Source organism: Malus domestica, chromosome 13, assembly GCF_042453785.1.
Source record: "Malus domestica chromosome 13, GDT2T_hap1".
In the NCBI taxonomy this organism is placed as follows: Eukaryota; Viridiplantae; Streptophyta; class Magnoliopsida; order Rosales; family Rosaceae; genus Malus; species Malus domestica.
The window spans coordinates 41956910-41974223 of record NC_091673.1 but is presented as its reverse complement, the minus strand read 5'-3'; positions in this window follow the sequence as shown (position 1 = coordinate 41974223).

Below are 17314 nucleotides of genomic sequence, written 5' to 3'. Positions count from 1 at the left end.
GACTTCTTGGATGGATGAAGGAATGGATTCTCCAAGCTCACAAAATAGAGAACCTCTAAGTCTGCATGCCAAAGAGAGCATTGAGAAAGATATGAGTGACCTAGAGGAAGAAAGATTGCTAGCTATTTTCCTCTTGGGTGGCCGGCCTCCTAAGAGAATAGAGAACTTTGTGTTTTCATCCTTTCTCTCTAGAAAACCCTAATAAACTTTTGGCTATAAAGTCCTCTATATAGTCACTTCACTTAAGTGACAAAAAGAACCAAAAACCCATTCATTTACAATATGGCTGGACTATAAACACGAATATGATGCGAGAATTACTTGACACACAAATTAAACCCTCTTTTTGACAATTGTAGTATAGATGTAAGTAGGGTATCATTCTAGGCCGGGGATTAGGAGGGATTGCTAATCTATTCTAAATTAATTTAAAAATATTAAACAAGACTCAATGACACAAAACTAGGCTAAAAACTCTAATAACTCGAAACACACTTAGAATGACTTAAAATAATGAAAACAATCAAATTAGACACTAGGAACTGAAATGGACGAAAATTAAATTAAAAGACTAACAATAAAGAAAACTAACAAAAAAAATATAATTTAATAATGGATGGGTGTTTGGTTTTGATGAAAAGTAAATTAAACTTAATTAAATTACAGAATTGACAAAAACATGAAATTAAGGTGAAAGGATAGATGACGGACTAGCTAGAGGGTTCTTCTCCACACATGACACATATGCAACCTAAATTGATTTTTCAGTTGTTCTTTCAATAAATTGTAAATCTCAATGCCCCAAATTAACCGTGAATTGCACTAATTAACCTTCAGTTTTTCCACAAGTTATTGGGTTGGATGATTGCATACGACAACCCAAAACATTCCCTACAAGTTCCCTACATGAATTGCATAATAGAGATACAAGCAAGAATCATTAAGTTCTATGAAAAACATAAGCATTGACGAGGCACTCGTTACTATGATTTGCATGAAACTTATGCCAAGAATTTACTTAACGTGATTGTGACTAGCAACCTTTACTACTTGTGAATATAAGTTCATAACGATTAGGTGAAATTCACTTATATTCTAGCATCAAATTCATGCATGTAAATTAAGTATGCATCCTTAATCGACATACAAAAATAAGTTATAAATCAAGCAGTTAAGCAAATTAAATCACAACTCAGAAATCACAACTGAAGGTAATCAATTCATATTACAAATATATTCATGGCTTGAATTAACCTCTAGCCAAAATAAATTTAGTTACACATTATTATCAAATTAAACCAGAAATTAAACATAAGTTGGAAAGTTTTAACCGAAAGAGTAGAAGCTTGCTGTTTCTGTTTCTGTCCGTGCTCTCACGCTGGTTCTGCCCTCAGTAGGGCAGCTTTCCTTTCCTACCCACCGCCTCTGCACGTCACCTTGTTTCACGCTGCCAAGAGCAGCAAGAGCTCTCGGTTCTCTCCCTCTGACTTCTGTCCGCACAGTTTTCTGTGCTGCCCGTGCCTTCTCGGTTTTCTGCTGCCGCAAGGCAGCTGTCTCTTCGTCCAGCCTTCTCTCCCCGCGTCAATCTCTCCCCACGCTGCCCACTTTGACTAACCTCTGGCTGCGCCAGTCTCTTGCTGCCAAAGGCAGCACCTAATCTCTCCCTTTCGTTACTGACTTGCTGACCAGTCCTTGCTCAAGCTGCCAAATGGCAGCCCCTATTCTTTCCTTCTGTGGACTGTCAATCTCGCTGCCAAAGGCAGCTCTCTGCCTTCCACCAATCCCCCCCTCTTGCTGCTGACCCGCCAAGGCAGCTATAAGCTGCTTCTTATTTCCTTTTCTTTTTTATTTTCTGTCAGTACCCTCTCTGTTTATTCCCCCCGTGCTCACCTCCCCCTCCACTTAACTGCTTCTTATATTTTATTCTTCCACTAATCCATTTTGTCTGCCTGTTTCTTTGCTTTTATCATTTTCTGTTTCTTTTTGTTTTCTATTTGCTTCACCAACCACACTGCCAAAATTTGTAATACAATTCCTCCAGAGACCAAAATTACCAAGGCAGCAAGTTTTCCAGTGTGCAAGCAAGCACTAACCTGAAATCATGTGGTGCTTAAAATAAATATATGGAAAGCATAACTCAGCAAATTGACAATAGCAAAAAAAAGAAAGCAGTCATGAAAATAACGTAAATAGATCTTATTTGTGCTATTTTTGTTTTCTTTACATAACAGATCTTATAAACACAAAAATAACATAAATAGCTCAAAAATATAAGGAACTAACTAAGAAAAGACGAGTGAATTTGAAGTAAAAATATATATAAATATGATCCGATCAGAATACTCCTGCAATGAATGAGACAAGAACACGTGTACAAAATAATATTTGTATTAATGATTTAGGGGTTACAATCTCTTCTGCAAATTTATCCTCTGATTCGATCTTCGTAATGCTTAGATTTGTGGATTGTGTTGTTGATCCAAGGGCCATTGGGGCTTGATCTTGAAGGTTGATGAACGGATCTTCAAGGGGCTTTTGGGCTTGATTTTGAAGAGCGGTTGTGCGGATTTCTTCAAGGGCCTTTGGGCTTAATCTTGAAGGTTGATGGGTGAACGGATCTTCAAGGGCTTTTAGACTTGATCTTGAAAAACGGTTGGATGTGTGGATTTGTTGATACTGTTAATCCAAAGGGCCGTTGGGGCTTGATCTTAGGATGAACGGACGATGAATGATGAACACTTTCTTCAAGGGCTGGCGGGGCTTGATCTTGAATTGGTGGAAGTTCTTCAAGAGTTGTTGGGGCTTGATCTTGAAGGAGGATTTGACGAAGAACGAAGAAAGCTATCTTGATCCTTCGGGATTGGATTGGGACCTTTAGAAGCTTCGAGGTTTTGGTGTGATGTGAATTGGTTATGAATTGGTGTCCTAAAATGAATGAAATGGCCTTGTATTTATAGATGTTTTTTGAAGGCCTAATTTTGAATATAATATTTAGATGAAATAAATCATTTCTACCAGGTGTTGACATGTGTCCTTATTTAATGACTTTTACGATTTATTTTGATTTTTCGTTTAGTCACACGCTACATGTAAAAATTTATGTGACACGTGAGCGTTGAAATTGTAATTATTGGTTAACATTTATTTCACCAAAATTTCGATGTCTACAAATGCCCCCACTTCAAGGCGCGTCGTATACATGTGCTTGTCACGTGTAGGAGATGCGTTTTGAAGTCCTTTAATGTAGATGTTGATCCAAGGGCCATCGAGACTTAATCTTGAATTGGGCTGGAGATATCTTCAAGGGCCGTTGAGGCTTGATCTTGAATTGGGCTGGAAGTTTCTTCAAGGGCCATTGAGGCTTGTTCTTGAACTTTGTTTGAAATTTCTTCAAGGGCCGTCGAGGCTTGATCTTGAATTAAATTGGACCACAAGGAGCTTCATGTGGTAGGTGATCTCTGGCTTTGGTAGTGGATGAATCGGCACGTATTTTGTTGCAATTGTTGACTTTCCACAGCTTTGATCTTGAACTGGGTTGGAGGATTTTCTGGTTTCCTCCAATTGTTGACTTTCCACATGCTTATTCTTAAACTAGGCTAGGGGTTTCTTTTGCTAGACTTCCATCAAAATGTCTAGATTTACTCCTTTTATCTAGAGCTGAATTTGGTTCAAGGATGGTGGATACTTGATCTTGAATCGGACATGATTTCTTCAAGTTGGTGACTTGATCTTTAAGGATTTGATTCAAGGGTGGTGAATTAGCACGTGCAGCTCACAACGCCTAGCGAGTCGACTTCAGAATTTGAGGGTCGAAACAAGTTCGCCAAATCTAGAGTATTTGTAACCCTGATGATATGAGATATTTTTGCTTTTGAAGAAGTAGTAGATGAATCGGTACGTGTTTTGCTATGCTTGTCTCCACATGCTTCAATGTATCATTTTCACTTGCCTTATCTATTCTTCAGGCATATGAGGTATCTTCTGCTGCCTTGTCTGTTTCCCTGGCAAAGCGATGCTAGGTAAGTAATCAGGGAAGGGTTCCAGGCAGTCGGTTCCTGACTGAGAGTTTGACTTCAAGTTCCAACTGATTGCTCTCTTTCTTATTATCCTGCAGGTAAGAACAAAGACAAAGAAAAGGACAGGGATAAAGCATGATATGAGATACTCTTGCTTTCGAAGAAGTGGTGGCGATTTGATAGCATTGCACAACGAGGTTTTGCTCTTCGGCGATGGTGCCAACGAAAGGCTATTGAAACTTCTCGAGCTCTTTGATGAGAGCAACGATGCCGAGCTTGGATTTGATTTAGACTCCTCCATCTGGGTTATGCGATTCTGCAAGGAAGGGCGTCATGCTGTAATGATTTATTCCGGCTCATCATTGATCCTTCTGCTTCAATCTCTTGCAATATTTGCCCCCGATGCGTTCTGGCTCATCATTGATCCTTCTGCTTTGATCTCTTGCAGTATTTGCCCCCAATGCAGGAATGGAATGCAACCTTTGCATTTAAATGGTCCTTCAGAGCATTACTTCTTAGTGATGATGAATACTCGAAAGCAATGCAAGGTAAGCAACCAGGCAAAGGTTCCGGGCAATCAATTCCAGATCAAAATTTTGATTTCAGATTCCGACTAATTGCCTTCTTTCTCCTTGTCTTGCAGGTAAGAGCAAGGGTAAAAGAAAAGATAAGGAAAAAGCATGATATAAGATACTCTTGCTTTCTACCCTGATGATATGAGATACTTTTGCTTTGGTGTCATTTGTTTGCAAAGGTATTCCTGGAGAAGAAGAAAACTGAGTATTTCGAGAGGTTCTGCTGAGAGTGTACTCTCAAAGGTGAGGAAGAGTTGGGAATTTTTGCAGGTTTGCTTTGCTATGGAGGATGAAGATCGACAACCATTGGGTAATTAAAACAGTAAGATTCATGCGTTTTCGACTTTATCAGAAATCTTTGACAAAGTTGCCCGTGCTTTCTGCAAAGCTGAGGTTACGTGTGGAAGGTGCTGACAAATCTTGAAAAGCCGATCCTTTTGAAATTAGGAAAACGGTGCCTCTTCGATCTTTGAACGGTCATGTTGCCTCTTTTTTTTATAGAGGCATTAATCGTGTTCGAAAACACACTTAGAGAGTTGCCGCATGTAGGAATTTCCCTCTTTTTTTTTTTTTTTTTTGTATTTCTAAGAATTCAATTTACCCAACCTCTTCTTCCTTCATCATTTTTTTTTGCAAAAGGCTTTCCCATCTGATCGTCGTCTTGATTTGAATGTTGGGGAAGATGTTAATATGTCTTTTCCAGACAACATATGGCACCCATCATTGTTATCCGCCACCGATCCTCTTACAGTTGGGGACTCTATTATGAAGAATGACATAACCGCTATGGTGGTAGCTAGAAATCTTCTCACCCCTAAGGACAACAGGATCTTTTCCAGGTGGTCTAATGAGCTGGCTGTTCAGGACTCTCTGGCTTTCAGTGTTCAGTATGCGGGCTCCGTATCAAATATGGGCCAACGCCTTCTTGCTCAAACTCGTCAAGTTGAGTCACTGAAGGCTGAGGTGGCGAGTATTAAGCAAGAGATTAGAGGGCTTAAGCATGAAAACAGAGAGTTGCACATGCTTGCCAATAGTTACTCGACGAGCATGAAGAGAAAGCTTGACCAACTTCAGGAATCCGAAAGTCAGATTCAGAGTGACCATTATATGTTTATGGCTTTACTCCAGAGGCACCTATTGCCTTCGTCCTCTAGAGTTTTATCGAGTGTTGAGGCTCCAAACAATCAACCTTCGACACCTCTTCTTCCTGGAGTTCCGCCGAGTGATGAGGCGCCACCTGATCAACCTTTGTGAAGGCTCCTTTCTTTTTTATTTTTTTTTTTTACTCATGTAAAATGTACATTTATACAAATTTTTAGAGAAATCAATAAATGAGTTTCGTTTCATTCAATGTATTTCTTTCTTTTTGTTTATTTTTAATTTTTTTTTTACTTTATTATATATATATATATTTTTTTTTTTTTGATTCATATGACAACATTTTTCAAAGCAATGATGGCCATCATTGCCTTTTTTTTTGTTTTACCCTTTTTTTTTTTTTGATGTGTGAATTTGTTTCCTCATATTGTGATATTGTGATCATCTAATTGTTTTATTCAAGCAATGTTGATTCCATAAATTGGCCATAAACCAAATAGTACGACCATAACTTGCTTCTGCCGTGGACGCACTTCTTTGCTCTACTGCTTGCACTGCATCTTTCTGTTTGTCTCCATGCTCTTGCTTTCGGTGCTAAGACTCTTTTTTTTTGTTATCCGTCCAATTGCACTCAGCAAATTACAAAACAATTAAAATAACTTTTGCTTTCTCAAAAGGGAAGAAAAGGTATCATCATTGCATTGTATCTTGTTGTCTGTCTCCATGCTCTTGCTTTTGGTGCTAAGACTCCACCTTTTTTTTGTTATCCGTCCAATTGCACTCAGCAAATTACAAAACAATTAAAATAATTTTTGCTTTCCCGAAAGGGAAGAAAAGGCATCATCATTGCATTGCATCTATCCGTCCAATTGCACTTAGCAAATTACAAAATAATTAAAATAACTTTTGCCTTCCCAAAAGGGAAGAAAAGGCATCATCATTGCATTGCATCTGTTCAACAATGTCGATCAAGTTTGTTGAATCCAGTCGTATATAAATAGACCCTCCTGTAAGGCTTTAAATAGGTATTTGATCCCCATCCAATTTCCTTTAAGTTGCAGAGTGCTTGGGTTGTGCCACGACTACCACTGATCACCTATCGCTGCGATTTATTTATTACACTTGTTGCCACAGGTTCAGGTCTTGCTGTGAATTTTTTTTTCCTGCTAGGCACCGAAAGGATGTCATATATATAAACACACAGACATGGTTCATTGTGCTTTTGATTTTGACTAGCATGTATGTGTACACACACACATGTTGGAAATGTGCCCTAAAACCAATCATATGATGATACTTTACGAACATTTCACATGTTAAATTAATCTAGTTTAATGTCAAGGGCGAAGATTATTGTTTGAAGCTGTCTCATATAAATGTTATATGCTTAAACGATAAGTCCAAGGAATATGTAATTAGGAGAATGTAATTTAAAGAAGTTAGATTCATGAGACCATTCTCTTTCGTATACATATCCTAAACGTTCCTGATCATAGGATTGCCAATTGGGCATTGACAGTCCGTTAAGATCAGTACATGCTATGTCTTCTCTTAGGGAGAGTGACTGGTCTCGAGTCATTGGTGTGATTGACACCAAGACAAGCATGTAGGTGCTCAATAGGGAATGAGTCCACTGAACACGATCAACGAGGAGTTCTCATACTCATGTCACATGAGAACTCATGGTTGGGCTAATGCAAAGTAGTCCTTTGACCTGAGGCATCATAGTTGTCTTTTGGTTAGGTCCTTGATCTTTGAATATGTCAAAGTCACTCCATCAGAGGGTGTCCACGGCATAGTTGGGGTTAAGCCACTTAGCCATGGAGGCAAGTGAATGCGCAACAAGGGATCTCTAACCTTCAAACCGTTTGAGGGAGAATACTCTATGATATGATTAAGAATCTCTGGCCAGAGTATGAATGAGATTTAGGAAATCGTTCCAAATCACATTCAAGGTAATCATATAAGTAAGAGAATCACATTGGATAGTAGGCATGAATAAACTATCAAACCAAACAATGTTGTCAAGAGTATTGTATTAGAAAAAGACCGTATTGCATTGTAATCCTAAACTAAATAGGTTCTCCACCTCTTCTGATTAGCTTGGGTAACCATAACATACTGCTAGGTGTCACTCATGGTTTGTGGAAGCCCTAAACGTGTATAATCACTAAAGGGAGAATTGAAAGTAAGTTTCAATTCACAATCGATTTGAAAGAGTTCTAATCGCCCACTGCCTCGCTAAAAGGAACCTAATGGATCGTACACCGTGTAAGGTAGAGATTGAAGAAACAATAGAGATGAGTAAGGATAATTAAATGGTTTAATTATTTATGGCTAGGATTATTTAATATGTTAATTAATCAAACGAATAAGTTCGTTATAGACCTCGGGTTAGTTTTGGGCCGCAAGGCCCAATGGGATTTGAATGTCAATCCCATTAGGTTCCTTTTAGCGAGGCAGTGGGCGATTAGAACTCTTTCAAATCGATTGTGAATTGAAACTTACTTTCAATTCTCCCTTTAGTGATTATACACGTTTAGGGCTTCCACAAACCATGAGTGACACCTAGCAGTATGTCATGGTTACCCAAGCTAATCAGAAGAGGTGGAGAACCTATTCAGTTTAGGATTACAATGCAATACGGTCTTTCTCTAATACAATACTTTTGACCACATTGTTTGGTTTGATAGTTTAATCATGTCTACTATCCAATGTGATTCATTTACTTATATGATTACCTTGAATGTGATTTGGAACGACTTCCTAAATCTCATTCATACTCTGGCCAGAGATTCTTAATCATATCATAGAGTATTCTCCCTCAAACGGTTTAAAGGTTAGAGATCCCTTGTTGCGCATTCACTTGCCTACATGGCTAAGTGACTTAACCCCAACTATGCCGTGCACACCCTTTGACATAGTCAACGATCAAGGACCTAACCACAAGACAACTATGATGCCTCAGGTCAAAGGACTACTTTGCATTATCCCAACCATGAGTTCTCATGTGACATGAGTATGAGAACTCCTCGTTGATCATGTTCAGTGGACTCATTCTCTATTGAGCATCTACATGCTTGTATTGGTGTCAATCACACCAATGACTCGAGACCAGTCACTCTCCCTGAGAGAAAACACAGCACGTACTGATCTTAACGGACTGTCAATATCCAATTGGCAATCCTATGATCAGGAACGTTTAGGATATGTATACGAAAGGGAATGGTCTCATGAATCTAACTTCTTCAAATTACATTCTCCTAATTATGTATTCCTTGGACTTATCATTTAAGCATATAACATTTATATGAGACGGCTTAAAACAATAATCTTTGCCCTTGATATTAAACTAGATTAGTTTAACATGTGAAATGTCCGTAAAGTATCATCATATGATTGGTTTTAGGGCACATTTCCAACAATCTTCCACTTGCACTAGAGCCAATCAACTTGGTCATCAATGATGATACCTCTTCTGTAGTCATTTCAAAAATGGCTGAGTAGTAGGCCTAGGCAATGGATATCTATATGTTATCCATAGAAACAACCTTGAGAATAACGACGTCACCATTATACATGATTCTCAATCATGTGGTTCAGTCTCTCATTTGAGTTCGGATCTTGATGAGACCGTGATTCCCTAGCTTGAGCTATCGCCCCATTAGTGTCGTAGTGTCGGTACACTGGAGACACTTTCTGGTTGGAACCGAATAAAGAGTTCATAAATGAACTTTCCCATCCAAACAACATTGTTGTAAGCTTCTATATGGCAATATATTTTGCATTCATAATGGAACACACTAAAGTCATTACTTTTAATGTTTCCATCCAAATATCTCTATAGTCATAATAAAGAGATATCTGATTATCTCTTCATTCATAATGAAGAAACATCCAATAATGGATTAGATTCATAATCTAATACATTTACGCTTCCATTACGTTACTCTAATTCTTCCTCATTCTTGAGGAATCCATCCTTTATTATTTCTCAAATACTTAAGGATTCACTTGACAATTGCCATGGTTCTGATCCTGGGCTTGCATTGATATAGTCTTGTATCGATCTTGGTACAACTCATATCAATGTTTTTCATACAATATGAAATACATAAATCACATTTTTGCGTATACATAAAGGATTCTATTTACGCATTATTTCTTTGGGAGTCAAAAGGTACGTTCCCTTTGAGAAGAGCTACCTCCTAGTCTCACTAGAGTTGTTCTTCTGATTGAAGTTTATCATCATATAAGAAACTTCCTAGCATCTTTTGTCTATCATTAGGGCTTGATATAATCCAATTATATCCTGAAATATATCATTATAGATTTCCATCCCATGTTTATAGACTATGTCTCCCATATACATTCTATCGTTATAGAATGTTTAAAGTGATAACTTTAACGAAGAAGTATTCATTTCATTTCCAAAATTAATATATCATATATGTGTTAAATTTTAGGAACATGATTAACTCCCACTAATCTTTTGTAAACTTAGTAAACAAAAGATTCATTTACATCTTTATGAGAAATCAATTGATTTGATCTTTCTCTTATAAGACGCTTATAGCTCCCACTAACTTGCCAAGATCCATGATGGATGGATCTCTATAACTTACATGTCTTGTGATTCATAGTTGTAGACATATATTATCAAGACTATCTTAATAATGGTTTCGGAAACCCATATTATGTCCAAACATTGAATCACCATTTAGTTGTAGCTAGCAATCTTCGAATTAATTGAAACCAAGACTACGTCAAAGATGGTTTCTTCCAAGTCAACCATTCTCTTTGATTGTAGTCACCTTAAGCTAACAATTAGCTATGAAGGTTTCATTACTTAGGGTCAAATGGTATTTTACCATTTTCTTGAGTATATGTCCTATATACACTCAATGTAGTCATAAGGATCTTCATTCTTATTTCTTTCGAATTAAGAGGTGTAACTCTATGACATAGTCATAAAGTTCAAACCATTCAACTGAGACAATTTATAAATCCTTCTCGACTACCTTGGAGCTTGTGGTGTATGAACTAGGTTGCTATATTTGTTGATTATCATCTTGTCTCTCAAAGAACCCATTCTTTGAGTTCTATCTCTCGTTCATTTGCGCTTAGGCAAATCATATTGTAGGATTACAATGATCTACCCAACAAAACAACATTTGTTAGTTGGTTTATAGAAGTGATACCCAAAGGTTAATTTAAGGATATCCACAAGATAATTCTCAAACAAATATTGCTTATTAGCACACAACCCCAAATCTTAACATGATTAAGATTTGTCTTTCTTTCCAACTACATCCTATAGAGTCATGAAAATTTTGGAAGATCTTCTAATTGACAATCATATTGTCTTAGAAGTATATATCCTATATATATGGGTAATTGAAAACATGCAACGAACTAAATCTTATTCGAGTTCGTTCTTCTCTTAATGGAGAAATCCATTATCATATGACGCTTCTTTCCTTGATATCTTTCAAGGAAACTGTTCTAAAGTGTTACCTTTCCTTGGATCAAATCTAAGGAGGTAAATACTTTAGACATCTTACTCATCAACTTACATTTCTTGAATTCTTTGAAACCTTTTGCAAAGTATTCGGACTTGTGTTTATTCAAAATAAATGATAGTCCAACTGAGAGTGATCTTCGGTGAATGTCGTACAACATGAGTAGTATTATGTTGTGCACAAGTGCCACCAACATCTAAGTGAATTAACCTCAACAACTTTGTGATTCTTTCTTCCTTTCCAAAAGAATAAAGATTCAAACATTTTGCCTCTATACAATTTTAACAAGAAGGCATTGGATCCGGATCTAACAATCCAAAGCATCCATCTATGACCAACTAATAATTTATGTTTTAGAGGTATCACAACTCAGTTGGGATTAGTCACTACCTTGCAACCTTTTGGGTTTTAAGTATCATTATATTCTAAACAGTTAACACTACCATATCATCTGTACTATAGAGATAATCAATTAGATTACAATAATCTAATCATTCATTAATAAAGAACAATGTTTTGTCAAACAAAACATTCATCCATCTCTCATAGTGACGGAATTAAGTTCCTTAAAATTGGAATGTAAAGACAATCTTTGGTTTTTCTAATTTCTTTGGTAGTTCATATGAGGAAGTAAGTACGATCTACTTTCGCAGAGATCTACATTTGATTCACATTCCAAATGTGAAGTACTTTCTCTTCTCTCATTAATCTTCTACTTCTTATTAGCCACACTTTTACAACGATTGTAAAACATAGTTACTAATACGGAATCAAGCATTCAAGTAGAAGAACCAACTGTTTTGAACTTTTCAAGAACAATTTACAACACCTTCGAAAGGTATGTTCTTGACACTTGCAAGACATTTCTTGCAAATACCCCTTCCAATGTCCATCATTTCATAAAGAAAGTTTGTTCCCTTGGAGTTATTTCCTCTTCTTCATTTAACTTCTCCCTTGACTACAATAGTCATGGTCCCTAAACTCCCACTATCTCTTTTGAAACTTATTTCAATTGTGTTATACACATTAAATGATTTGGAGAGCATGCGGTTATTCTTCACCATATAGTTTGCAATAAACTTAGTGAACCATTTGGATAGGGACTCAAAGGTGAAGTCCTTGCCTAGTTTCCATCTCCTGAAGTGGTTTATCACTTCAACATTTAATGATTCAAAATCATCATAATTCCATGTTAATGGACTATTTTTGTCAATCAACCATTATGTTCTAAACATGATTACAAACTTTCAAGATTTGTTTAAGGAAACTCTCGTTTCTTCATACAACAATTTGTAAGTGAAGAATCATGGCACATAAAGTGTCCATGCCTTTGTGCTTACTTCTCAAGCTCCTTGTTCATTTAATAAAGAAACAAGCACTAGTGTTTGCGTTAACTAAGGGTTGTTCACAGCAACTCTTATTTCTTCATCCAATGATTTGTAATGGAAGAATTATGACACTAAAAGTGTCCTCTTTATGATAGACTTATCTACTAATGATACATTATCAATAGGAAGATTGTAAGGATGAGACTACTTAGGTACATATATGATGCGTAAAATAAGTTAACACACAAAATTAAACCCTCTTTTTATCAAATGTAGTAAAGTATGTAAGTAGGGATCGTTCTAGGCCGAGGATTATGAGGGATTGCTAAACACTTGAAAACTGACTTAAAAACATAAAAACAAAATTTAAAACACTAAACTAGACTCAAAGAATGCAAAACTATACTTTAAAATACTTAAACAAACATAAAACTCAAAACAGCAACCTAATGACTCAAAACTGCCTAAAAACCACTTTCTGGGCAGTTTTGAGAACCTAACAAGAACTTGGACGAAGTTGGATGAAAACTTGAATCAAAACACTTAGAAACACAAATCAAAACACTTTCTAACTAATCTAAGACTTCAAAATAAAGGGGGATTTGTTTTGGACGAAAATTGAAAACAAAACAGAAACTTTAAAACAAAACAGATTGTAAAACGTTTTTGGATGAAAAGGATGGATAAAAGGCTAGTTAGGAGGTTCTTCTCCACACATGACACACTTGCAAACAAAATGATTTTCAGTTGTTCTTTCAATAAATTATGAAACTCAACACCCCAAGTTAATTAGATACGCTTAAATTAACCTTCAAGTTCTCCTTAAGTTAATGAATTGGATGGAAAAGCGCATACAACAATTCAAAGCATTCCTCAAAGGTTCCTTACGTGATGAGCACAATAAAGATACAATCAAGAATCATGAAGCACAATGAGAACTATAAGTGTTGACGAGGCATTCGTTACTAAAATGAGCATGAAACTAGTGCCAAGAATTCATTCAACGCGATCGTTTTCAAGCGACCTTCACTACTTGTGATTATAAGATTGTAACTATTAGGTGAAACTCCCTCGTAATCTAGCATTATATTCATGCATGAAAACTAAGCGTGCACTCTCAATCAACATACACAAATAAGTTATCAATCAAGTAGATGAACGAATTGAATCCGCAACTTATGAAATAACAACTGAATGTAATCAAATCATATTGCAAGCATGTACATGGTTTCGAATCACCCCCCAACTAAGGGGGTTTAGTTCCTCATTCTTGCAATACAAAGATACATAAAATTAGACATTAAAATCAAAGGAAAGAAAACACCTAAAATGCTCCAACTTGGAAAGCAAGTGCATCAATGGATCTCCCTTCCTCCTTGTTGCGGCATGAAGCTTGTGGACAGATTTTTGGGTGGATTTATGGTGTAGAATGGATGGGGAATGATATGGAGGGGTTTAGGGTGAGTGTGGAAGAGTGTTTGATGGTTGGAAGGTGGTGGAGAACTAGGCAAAGAGGGTGGAAGAAGGTGGAGTGGCTGTTATGTTTTCTAGGCACTAGAATGGTGTTTTTGGGGTGTTTTGCTTCCTAGGGTGTGTATGGACGAATTTCTGTGATAAAATGATGAATATGGGGGATTATATTTTGGCCAAGGGGTGTAAACATGTATTTATAGGCCCCAAAAACCTTAGAAAATCAGGTTAGGTTAAGGATGAAATGCATGGCAATTTGTGTGTGTGGTGTGCAATGGTCCAAGGGTGAAAATGAAGTGATGATGCAAAGTGTGAAGGGTAAAATGGAGTGGTCTTGTAGCTAGGGGGCATGAATGATTGTGTACATTGCATAGAGATGGAAAGGGAGGTGAAAATGTGTCAATAAATGGATCAAAGGTGCAGCAACATGTGGTACACAAGGCATGGGATTCCAAATGTGAATGATGGAGCATCAATTGGTGCATGTAATGGATGTAAATGTTGTCTTAAATCTAATGAGTGAAGGGAACAAGAGGTATCAAGCAATTGAGTGTAATAATTAAATGAATTGAAGCATGAAATTAGAAATTATGTAGGGAACAAGAGTGATCAAGCATGGCATGGAATCCAAAGGGAATTCTATGTGGTTTGCATGGCAAGGAATGCAAGTTGGGGTGACAGATTTTTGGGCTGTTTTCTTCATCTTTTGGACCATAATTCTTCATATTCTTGGCCTCTTTAGTTCTCAAATTCGTCCATCCACTTGGCCCATGCATTTGCTATCCATTCCAAGCCCGAAACATGCTCCAAAGGCCTCCAAAATGCATCTTCTTGCATACTTTGTACTTAGAGTCTGAAAACACACGAAAATGACTTTAAACATTAAAATAACTAAGGAAACACGACATAAATGCACAAGAACAAGCCAACTAAGTCGCATAAATATGCTCCTATCAAATTCCCCCACACTTAGCTTTTGCTAGTCCTCGAGCAAAACAAAGAAATAAAACGAAACAAAACAAATAAAACACAACCTAAACCTTCCAACATTTGCCTCAGGGATTTCCAATGCACATGACATGTTAAAAATCATTATCCCCACAAATTTGAGTCATCTTTACACTTAAGCACATACTTAATCATAGTCACCACTTACTTGTTCACAATTAATCAATTAAAACAATGTTTTTGATGTAGTAACATGCCTTAGAGAATTCGCTCAATTCCTTACAAGATATGCACTCAATTTTCACTCAGATTTTCCAACTACACACCCTATACTAGTTATATGTGAGAAGATTGATGTAGATATGAAAACGAATGCTCACATATATGTATCACAAAGAAAGCAATTTCTGGAGTTAATAAGCATGTTTAGATATGATCTCATGAATGGAATGCTATTACTTAGACGCGAGAACCAGTGACACCATATGCTCATACCAAATTCAAACTCCACAAATTGAAACACATAACACTCAAGATTGAAGTCAAAGGTTGTAACGGGCTTGGGGTGTTGGCTAACAAATGAAGGATAGGGATAACAAACGTTCTTAAAGCAATAGCAAGAAAAGTAATGAAATGGAAACTTAGAATTCACTTAGATTGCAGTAATCAACTTTTAAACACGAAGGGAAGATTCAAGCAATATTTAGGGCCGAATTCAATGTTTTGGACCCTTTCTTCAACAAGCAACACTTTAAAACTCTTTTTCACATATTTTTCAACTCCTTTTCTTTTCACAGCTCTTCTTCTTTTCATTCTATTTTTCACGAATCTTTCTTTTCTACTCGTGCCTTATGAATGATTTTGGCATACACACACACACAAGAATCACTTCCCCCACACTTGTTTTCTGCCATACATTAATCAAAAGGAATTCAATTTGACTCATACTTCACTATGCTTCAAGAACAAGGGTGGATGGTCCTAAACTAGGATAGGTAAGGATAATGTGGTTTAACAAAGAATGTAGGCTATCAAGGCTCAATGGGGTTAACTTAAACATATAACGATATGGGATATATGGCAGTTTGGCTTTGGTGGTGGTAACTACACAACGTCATCTTGAATATGTGTTATGCAAATCAATAGCATGCTTTGAATGAAATAGGCATGAGTTCTAGCATTTGGAACTAAATGATGAAACGCCTTCTAAGTAATAACCAAGCAAAGAATAATGAGATCATGCAACGACTTTAGAAAACAATAATGCACAGATTTTAACTCTCCAAATAAACATTTAGGCTCAAGTCTCACAAGGTTGTAGCGTTAGTTTGAGTTCTTTCCTTCAAGCATGTTACAAAAAAAACTAATTTTTTTTTCTTTTATGATTACATGTGATTTCATAAGTTATAACCACAATCACGCATAAATAAAGAGTAAATCAAACTTTCATCCATGTTTATAACTCTCTTTAAAAGTCATGCAATTACAAACTGAATCCTCATCATTGTGTTGGAAGGTACCCTAAGACACAAATAAGCACACAAAAACAACTCTTTTTGGGATTTTCAAAAGCAATTTTTCAAATTTTTATGAATTTTCGGATTTTTATGTCAAAACACACTGAAATACTCCAAAACAGCTTAAAAAAAAATACTTAAAACAGTAAGGAACAACACTAGAAGTAATGGGTGATAATTTTCTACGAATTTTATGCAAAACACTAGTTACCCCCCCCCCCCCCCACACTTAAATCAAATATTGTCCTCAATGTTTCAAGCATATACTCACACCAAAAACAAGCAAATAACAAACGACAAATAAACATGACAAATATGGCAAAGTAAAAACCAGACAGAGTAGAGTTTAAGAACGCAAATCTGGTTTTGGAGATAGTTGATCTTGTTGACTTTCCATAGCTTTGATCTTGAACTGGTTTGGAATTCTGAGCGGGGAATATCAGAGTGCAGTCTGCATTCTTCTCTGCTTGTTTCTTCTGCACGGTGGGCAGGCACGAGGCAAAGGTGTTGGTCTGTTTCTTTCTTCAATCTTTCCAAGTGCCCCCACCTCTTGCTCTCTTTCTCCTTGTCCCTAGTTGAGGATGAATCAGCACGTTGTCTCCACATGCTTCGAGGTATCATCTTCACTTCCCTTATGCGTGAGAGACGAAGCGGAAACATAAGATGATGAGTACTCGAGAGCAGGTGCTGGCTGGAGAAAGGACAGGGAGAAAGCATGATATGAGATACTCGTGCTCTCAACCTTTATGATATGAAATACTTGTGCTCTGGATGGGTTGTTTGCAGGGGTATCCCAGGGAATAAGGAACACTGAGTGACTCGAGAGGGTTTGTTGGAAAG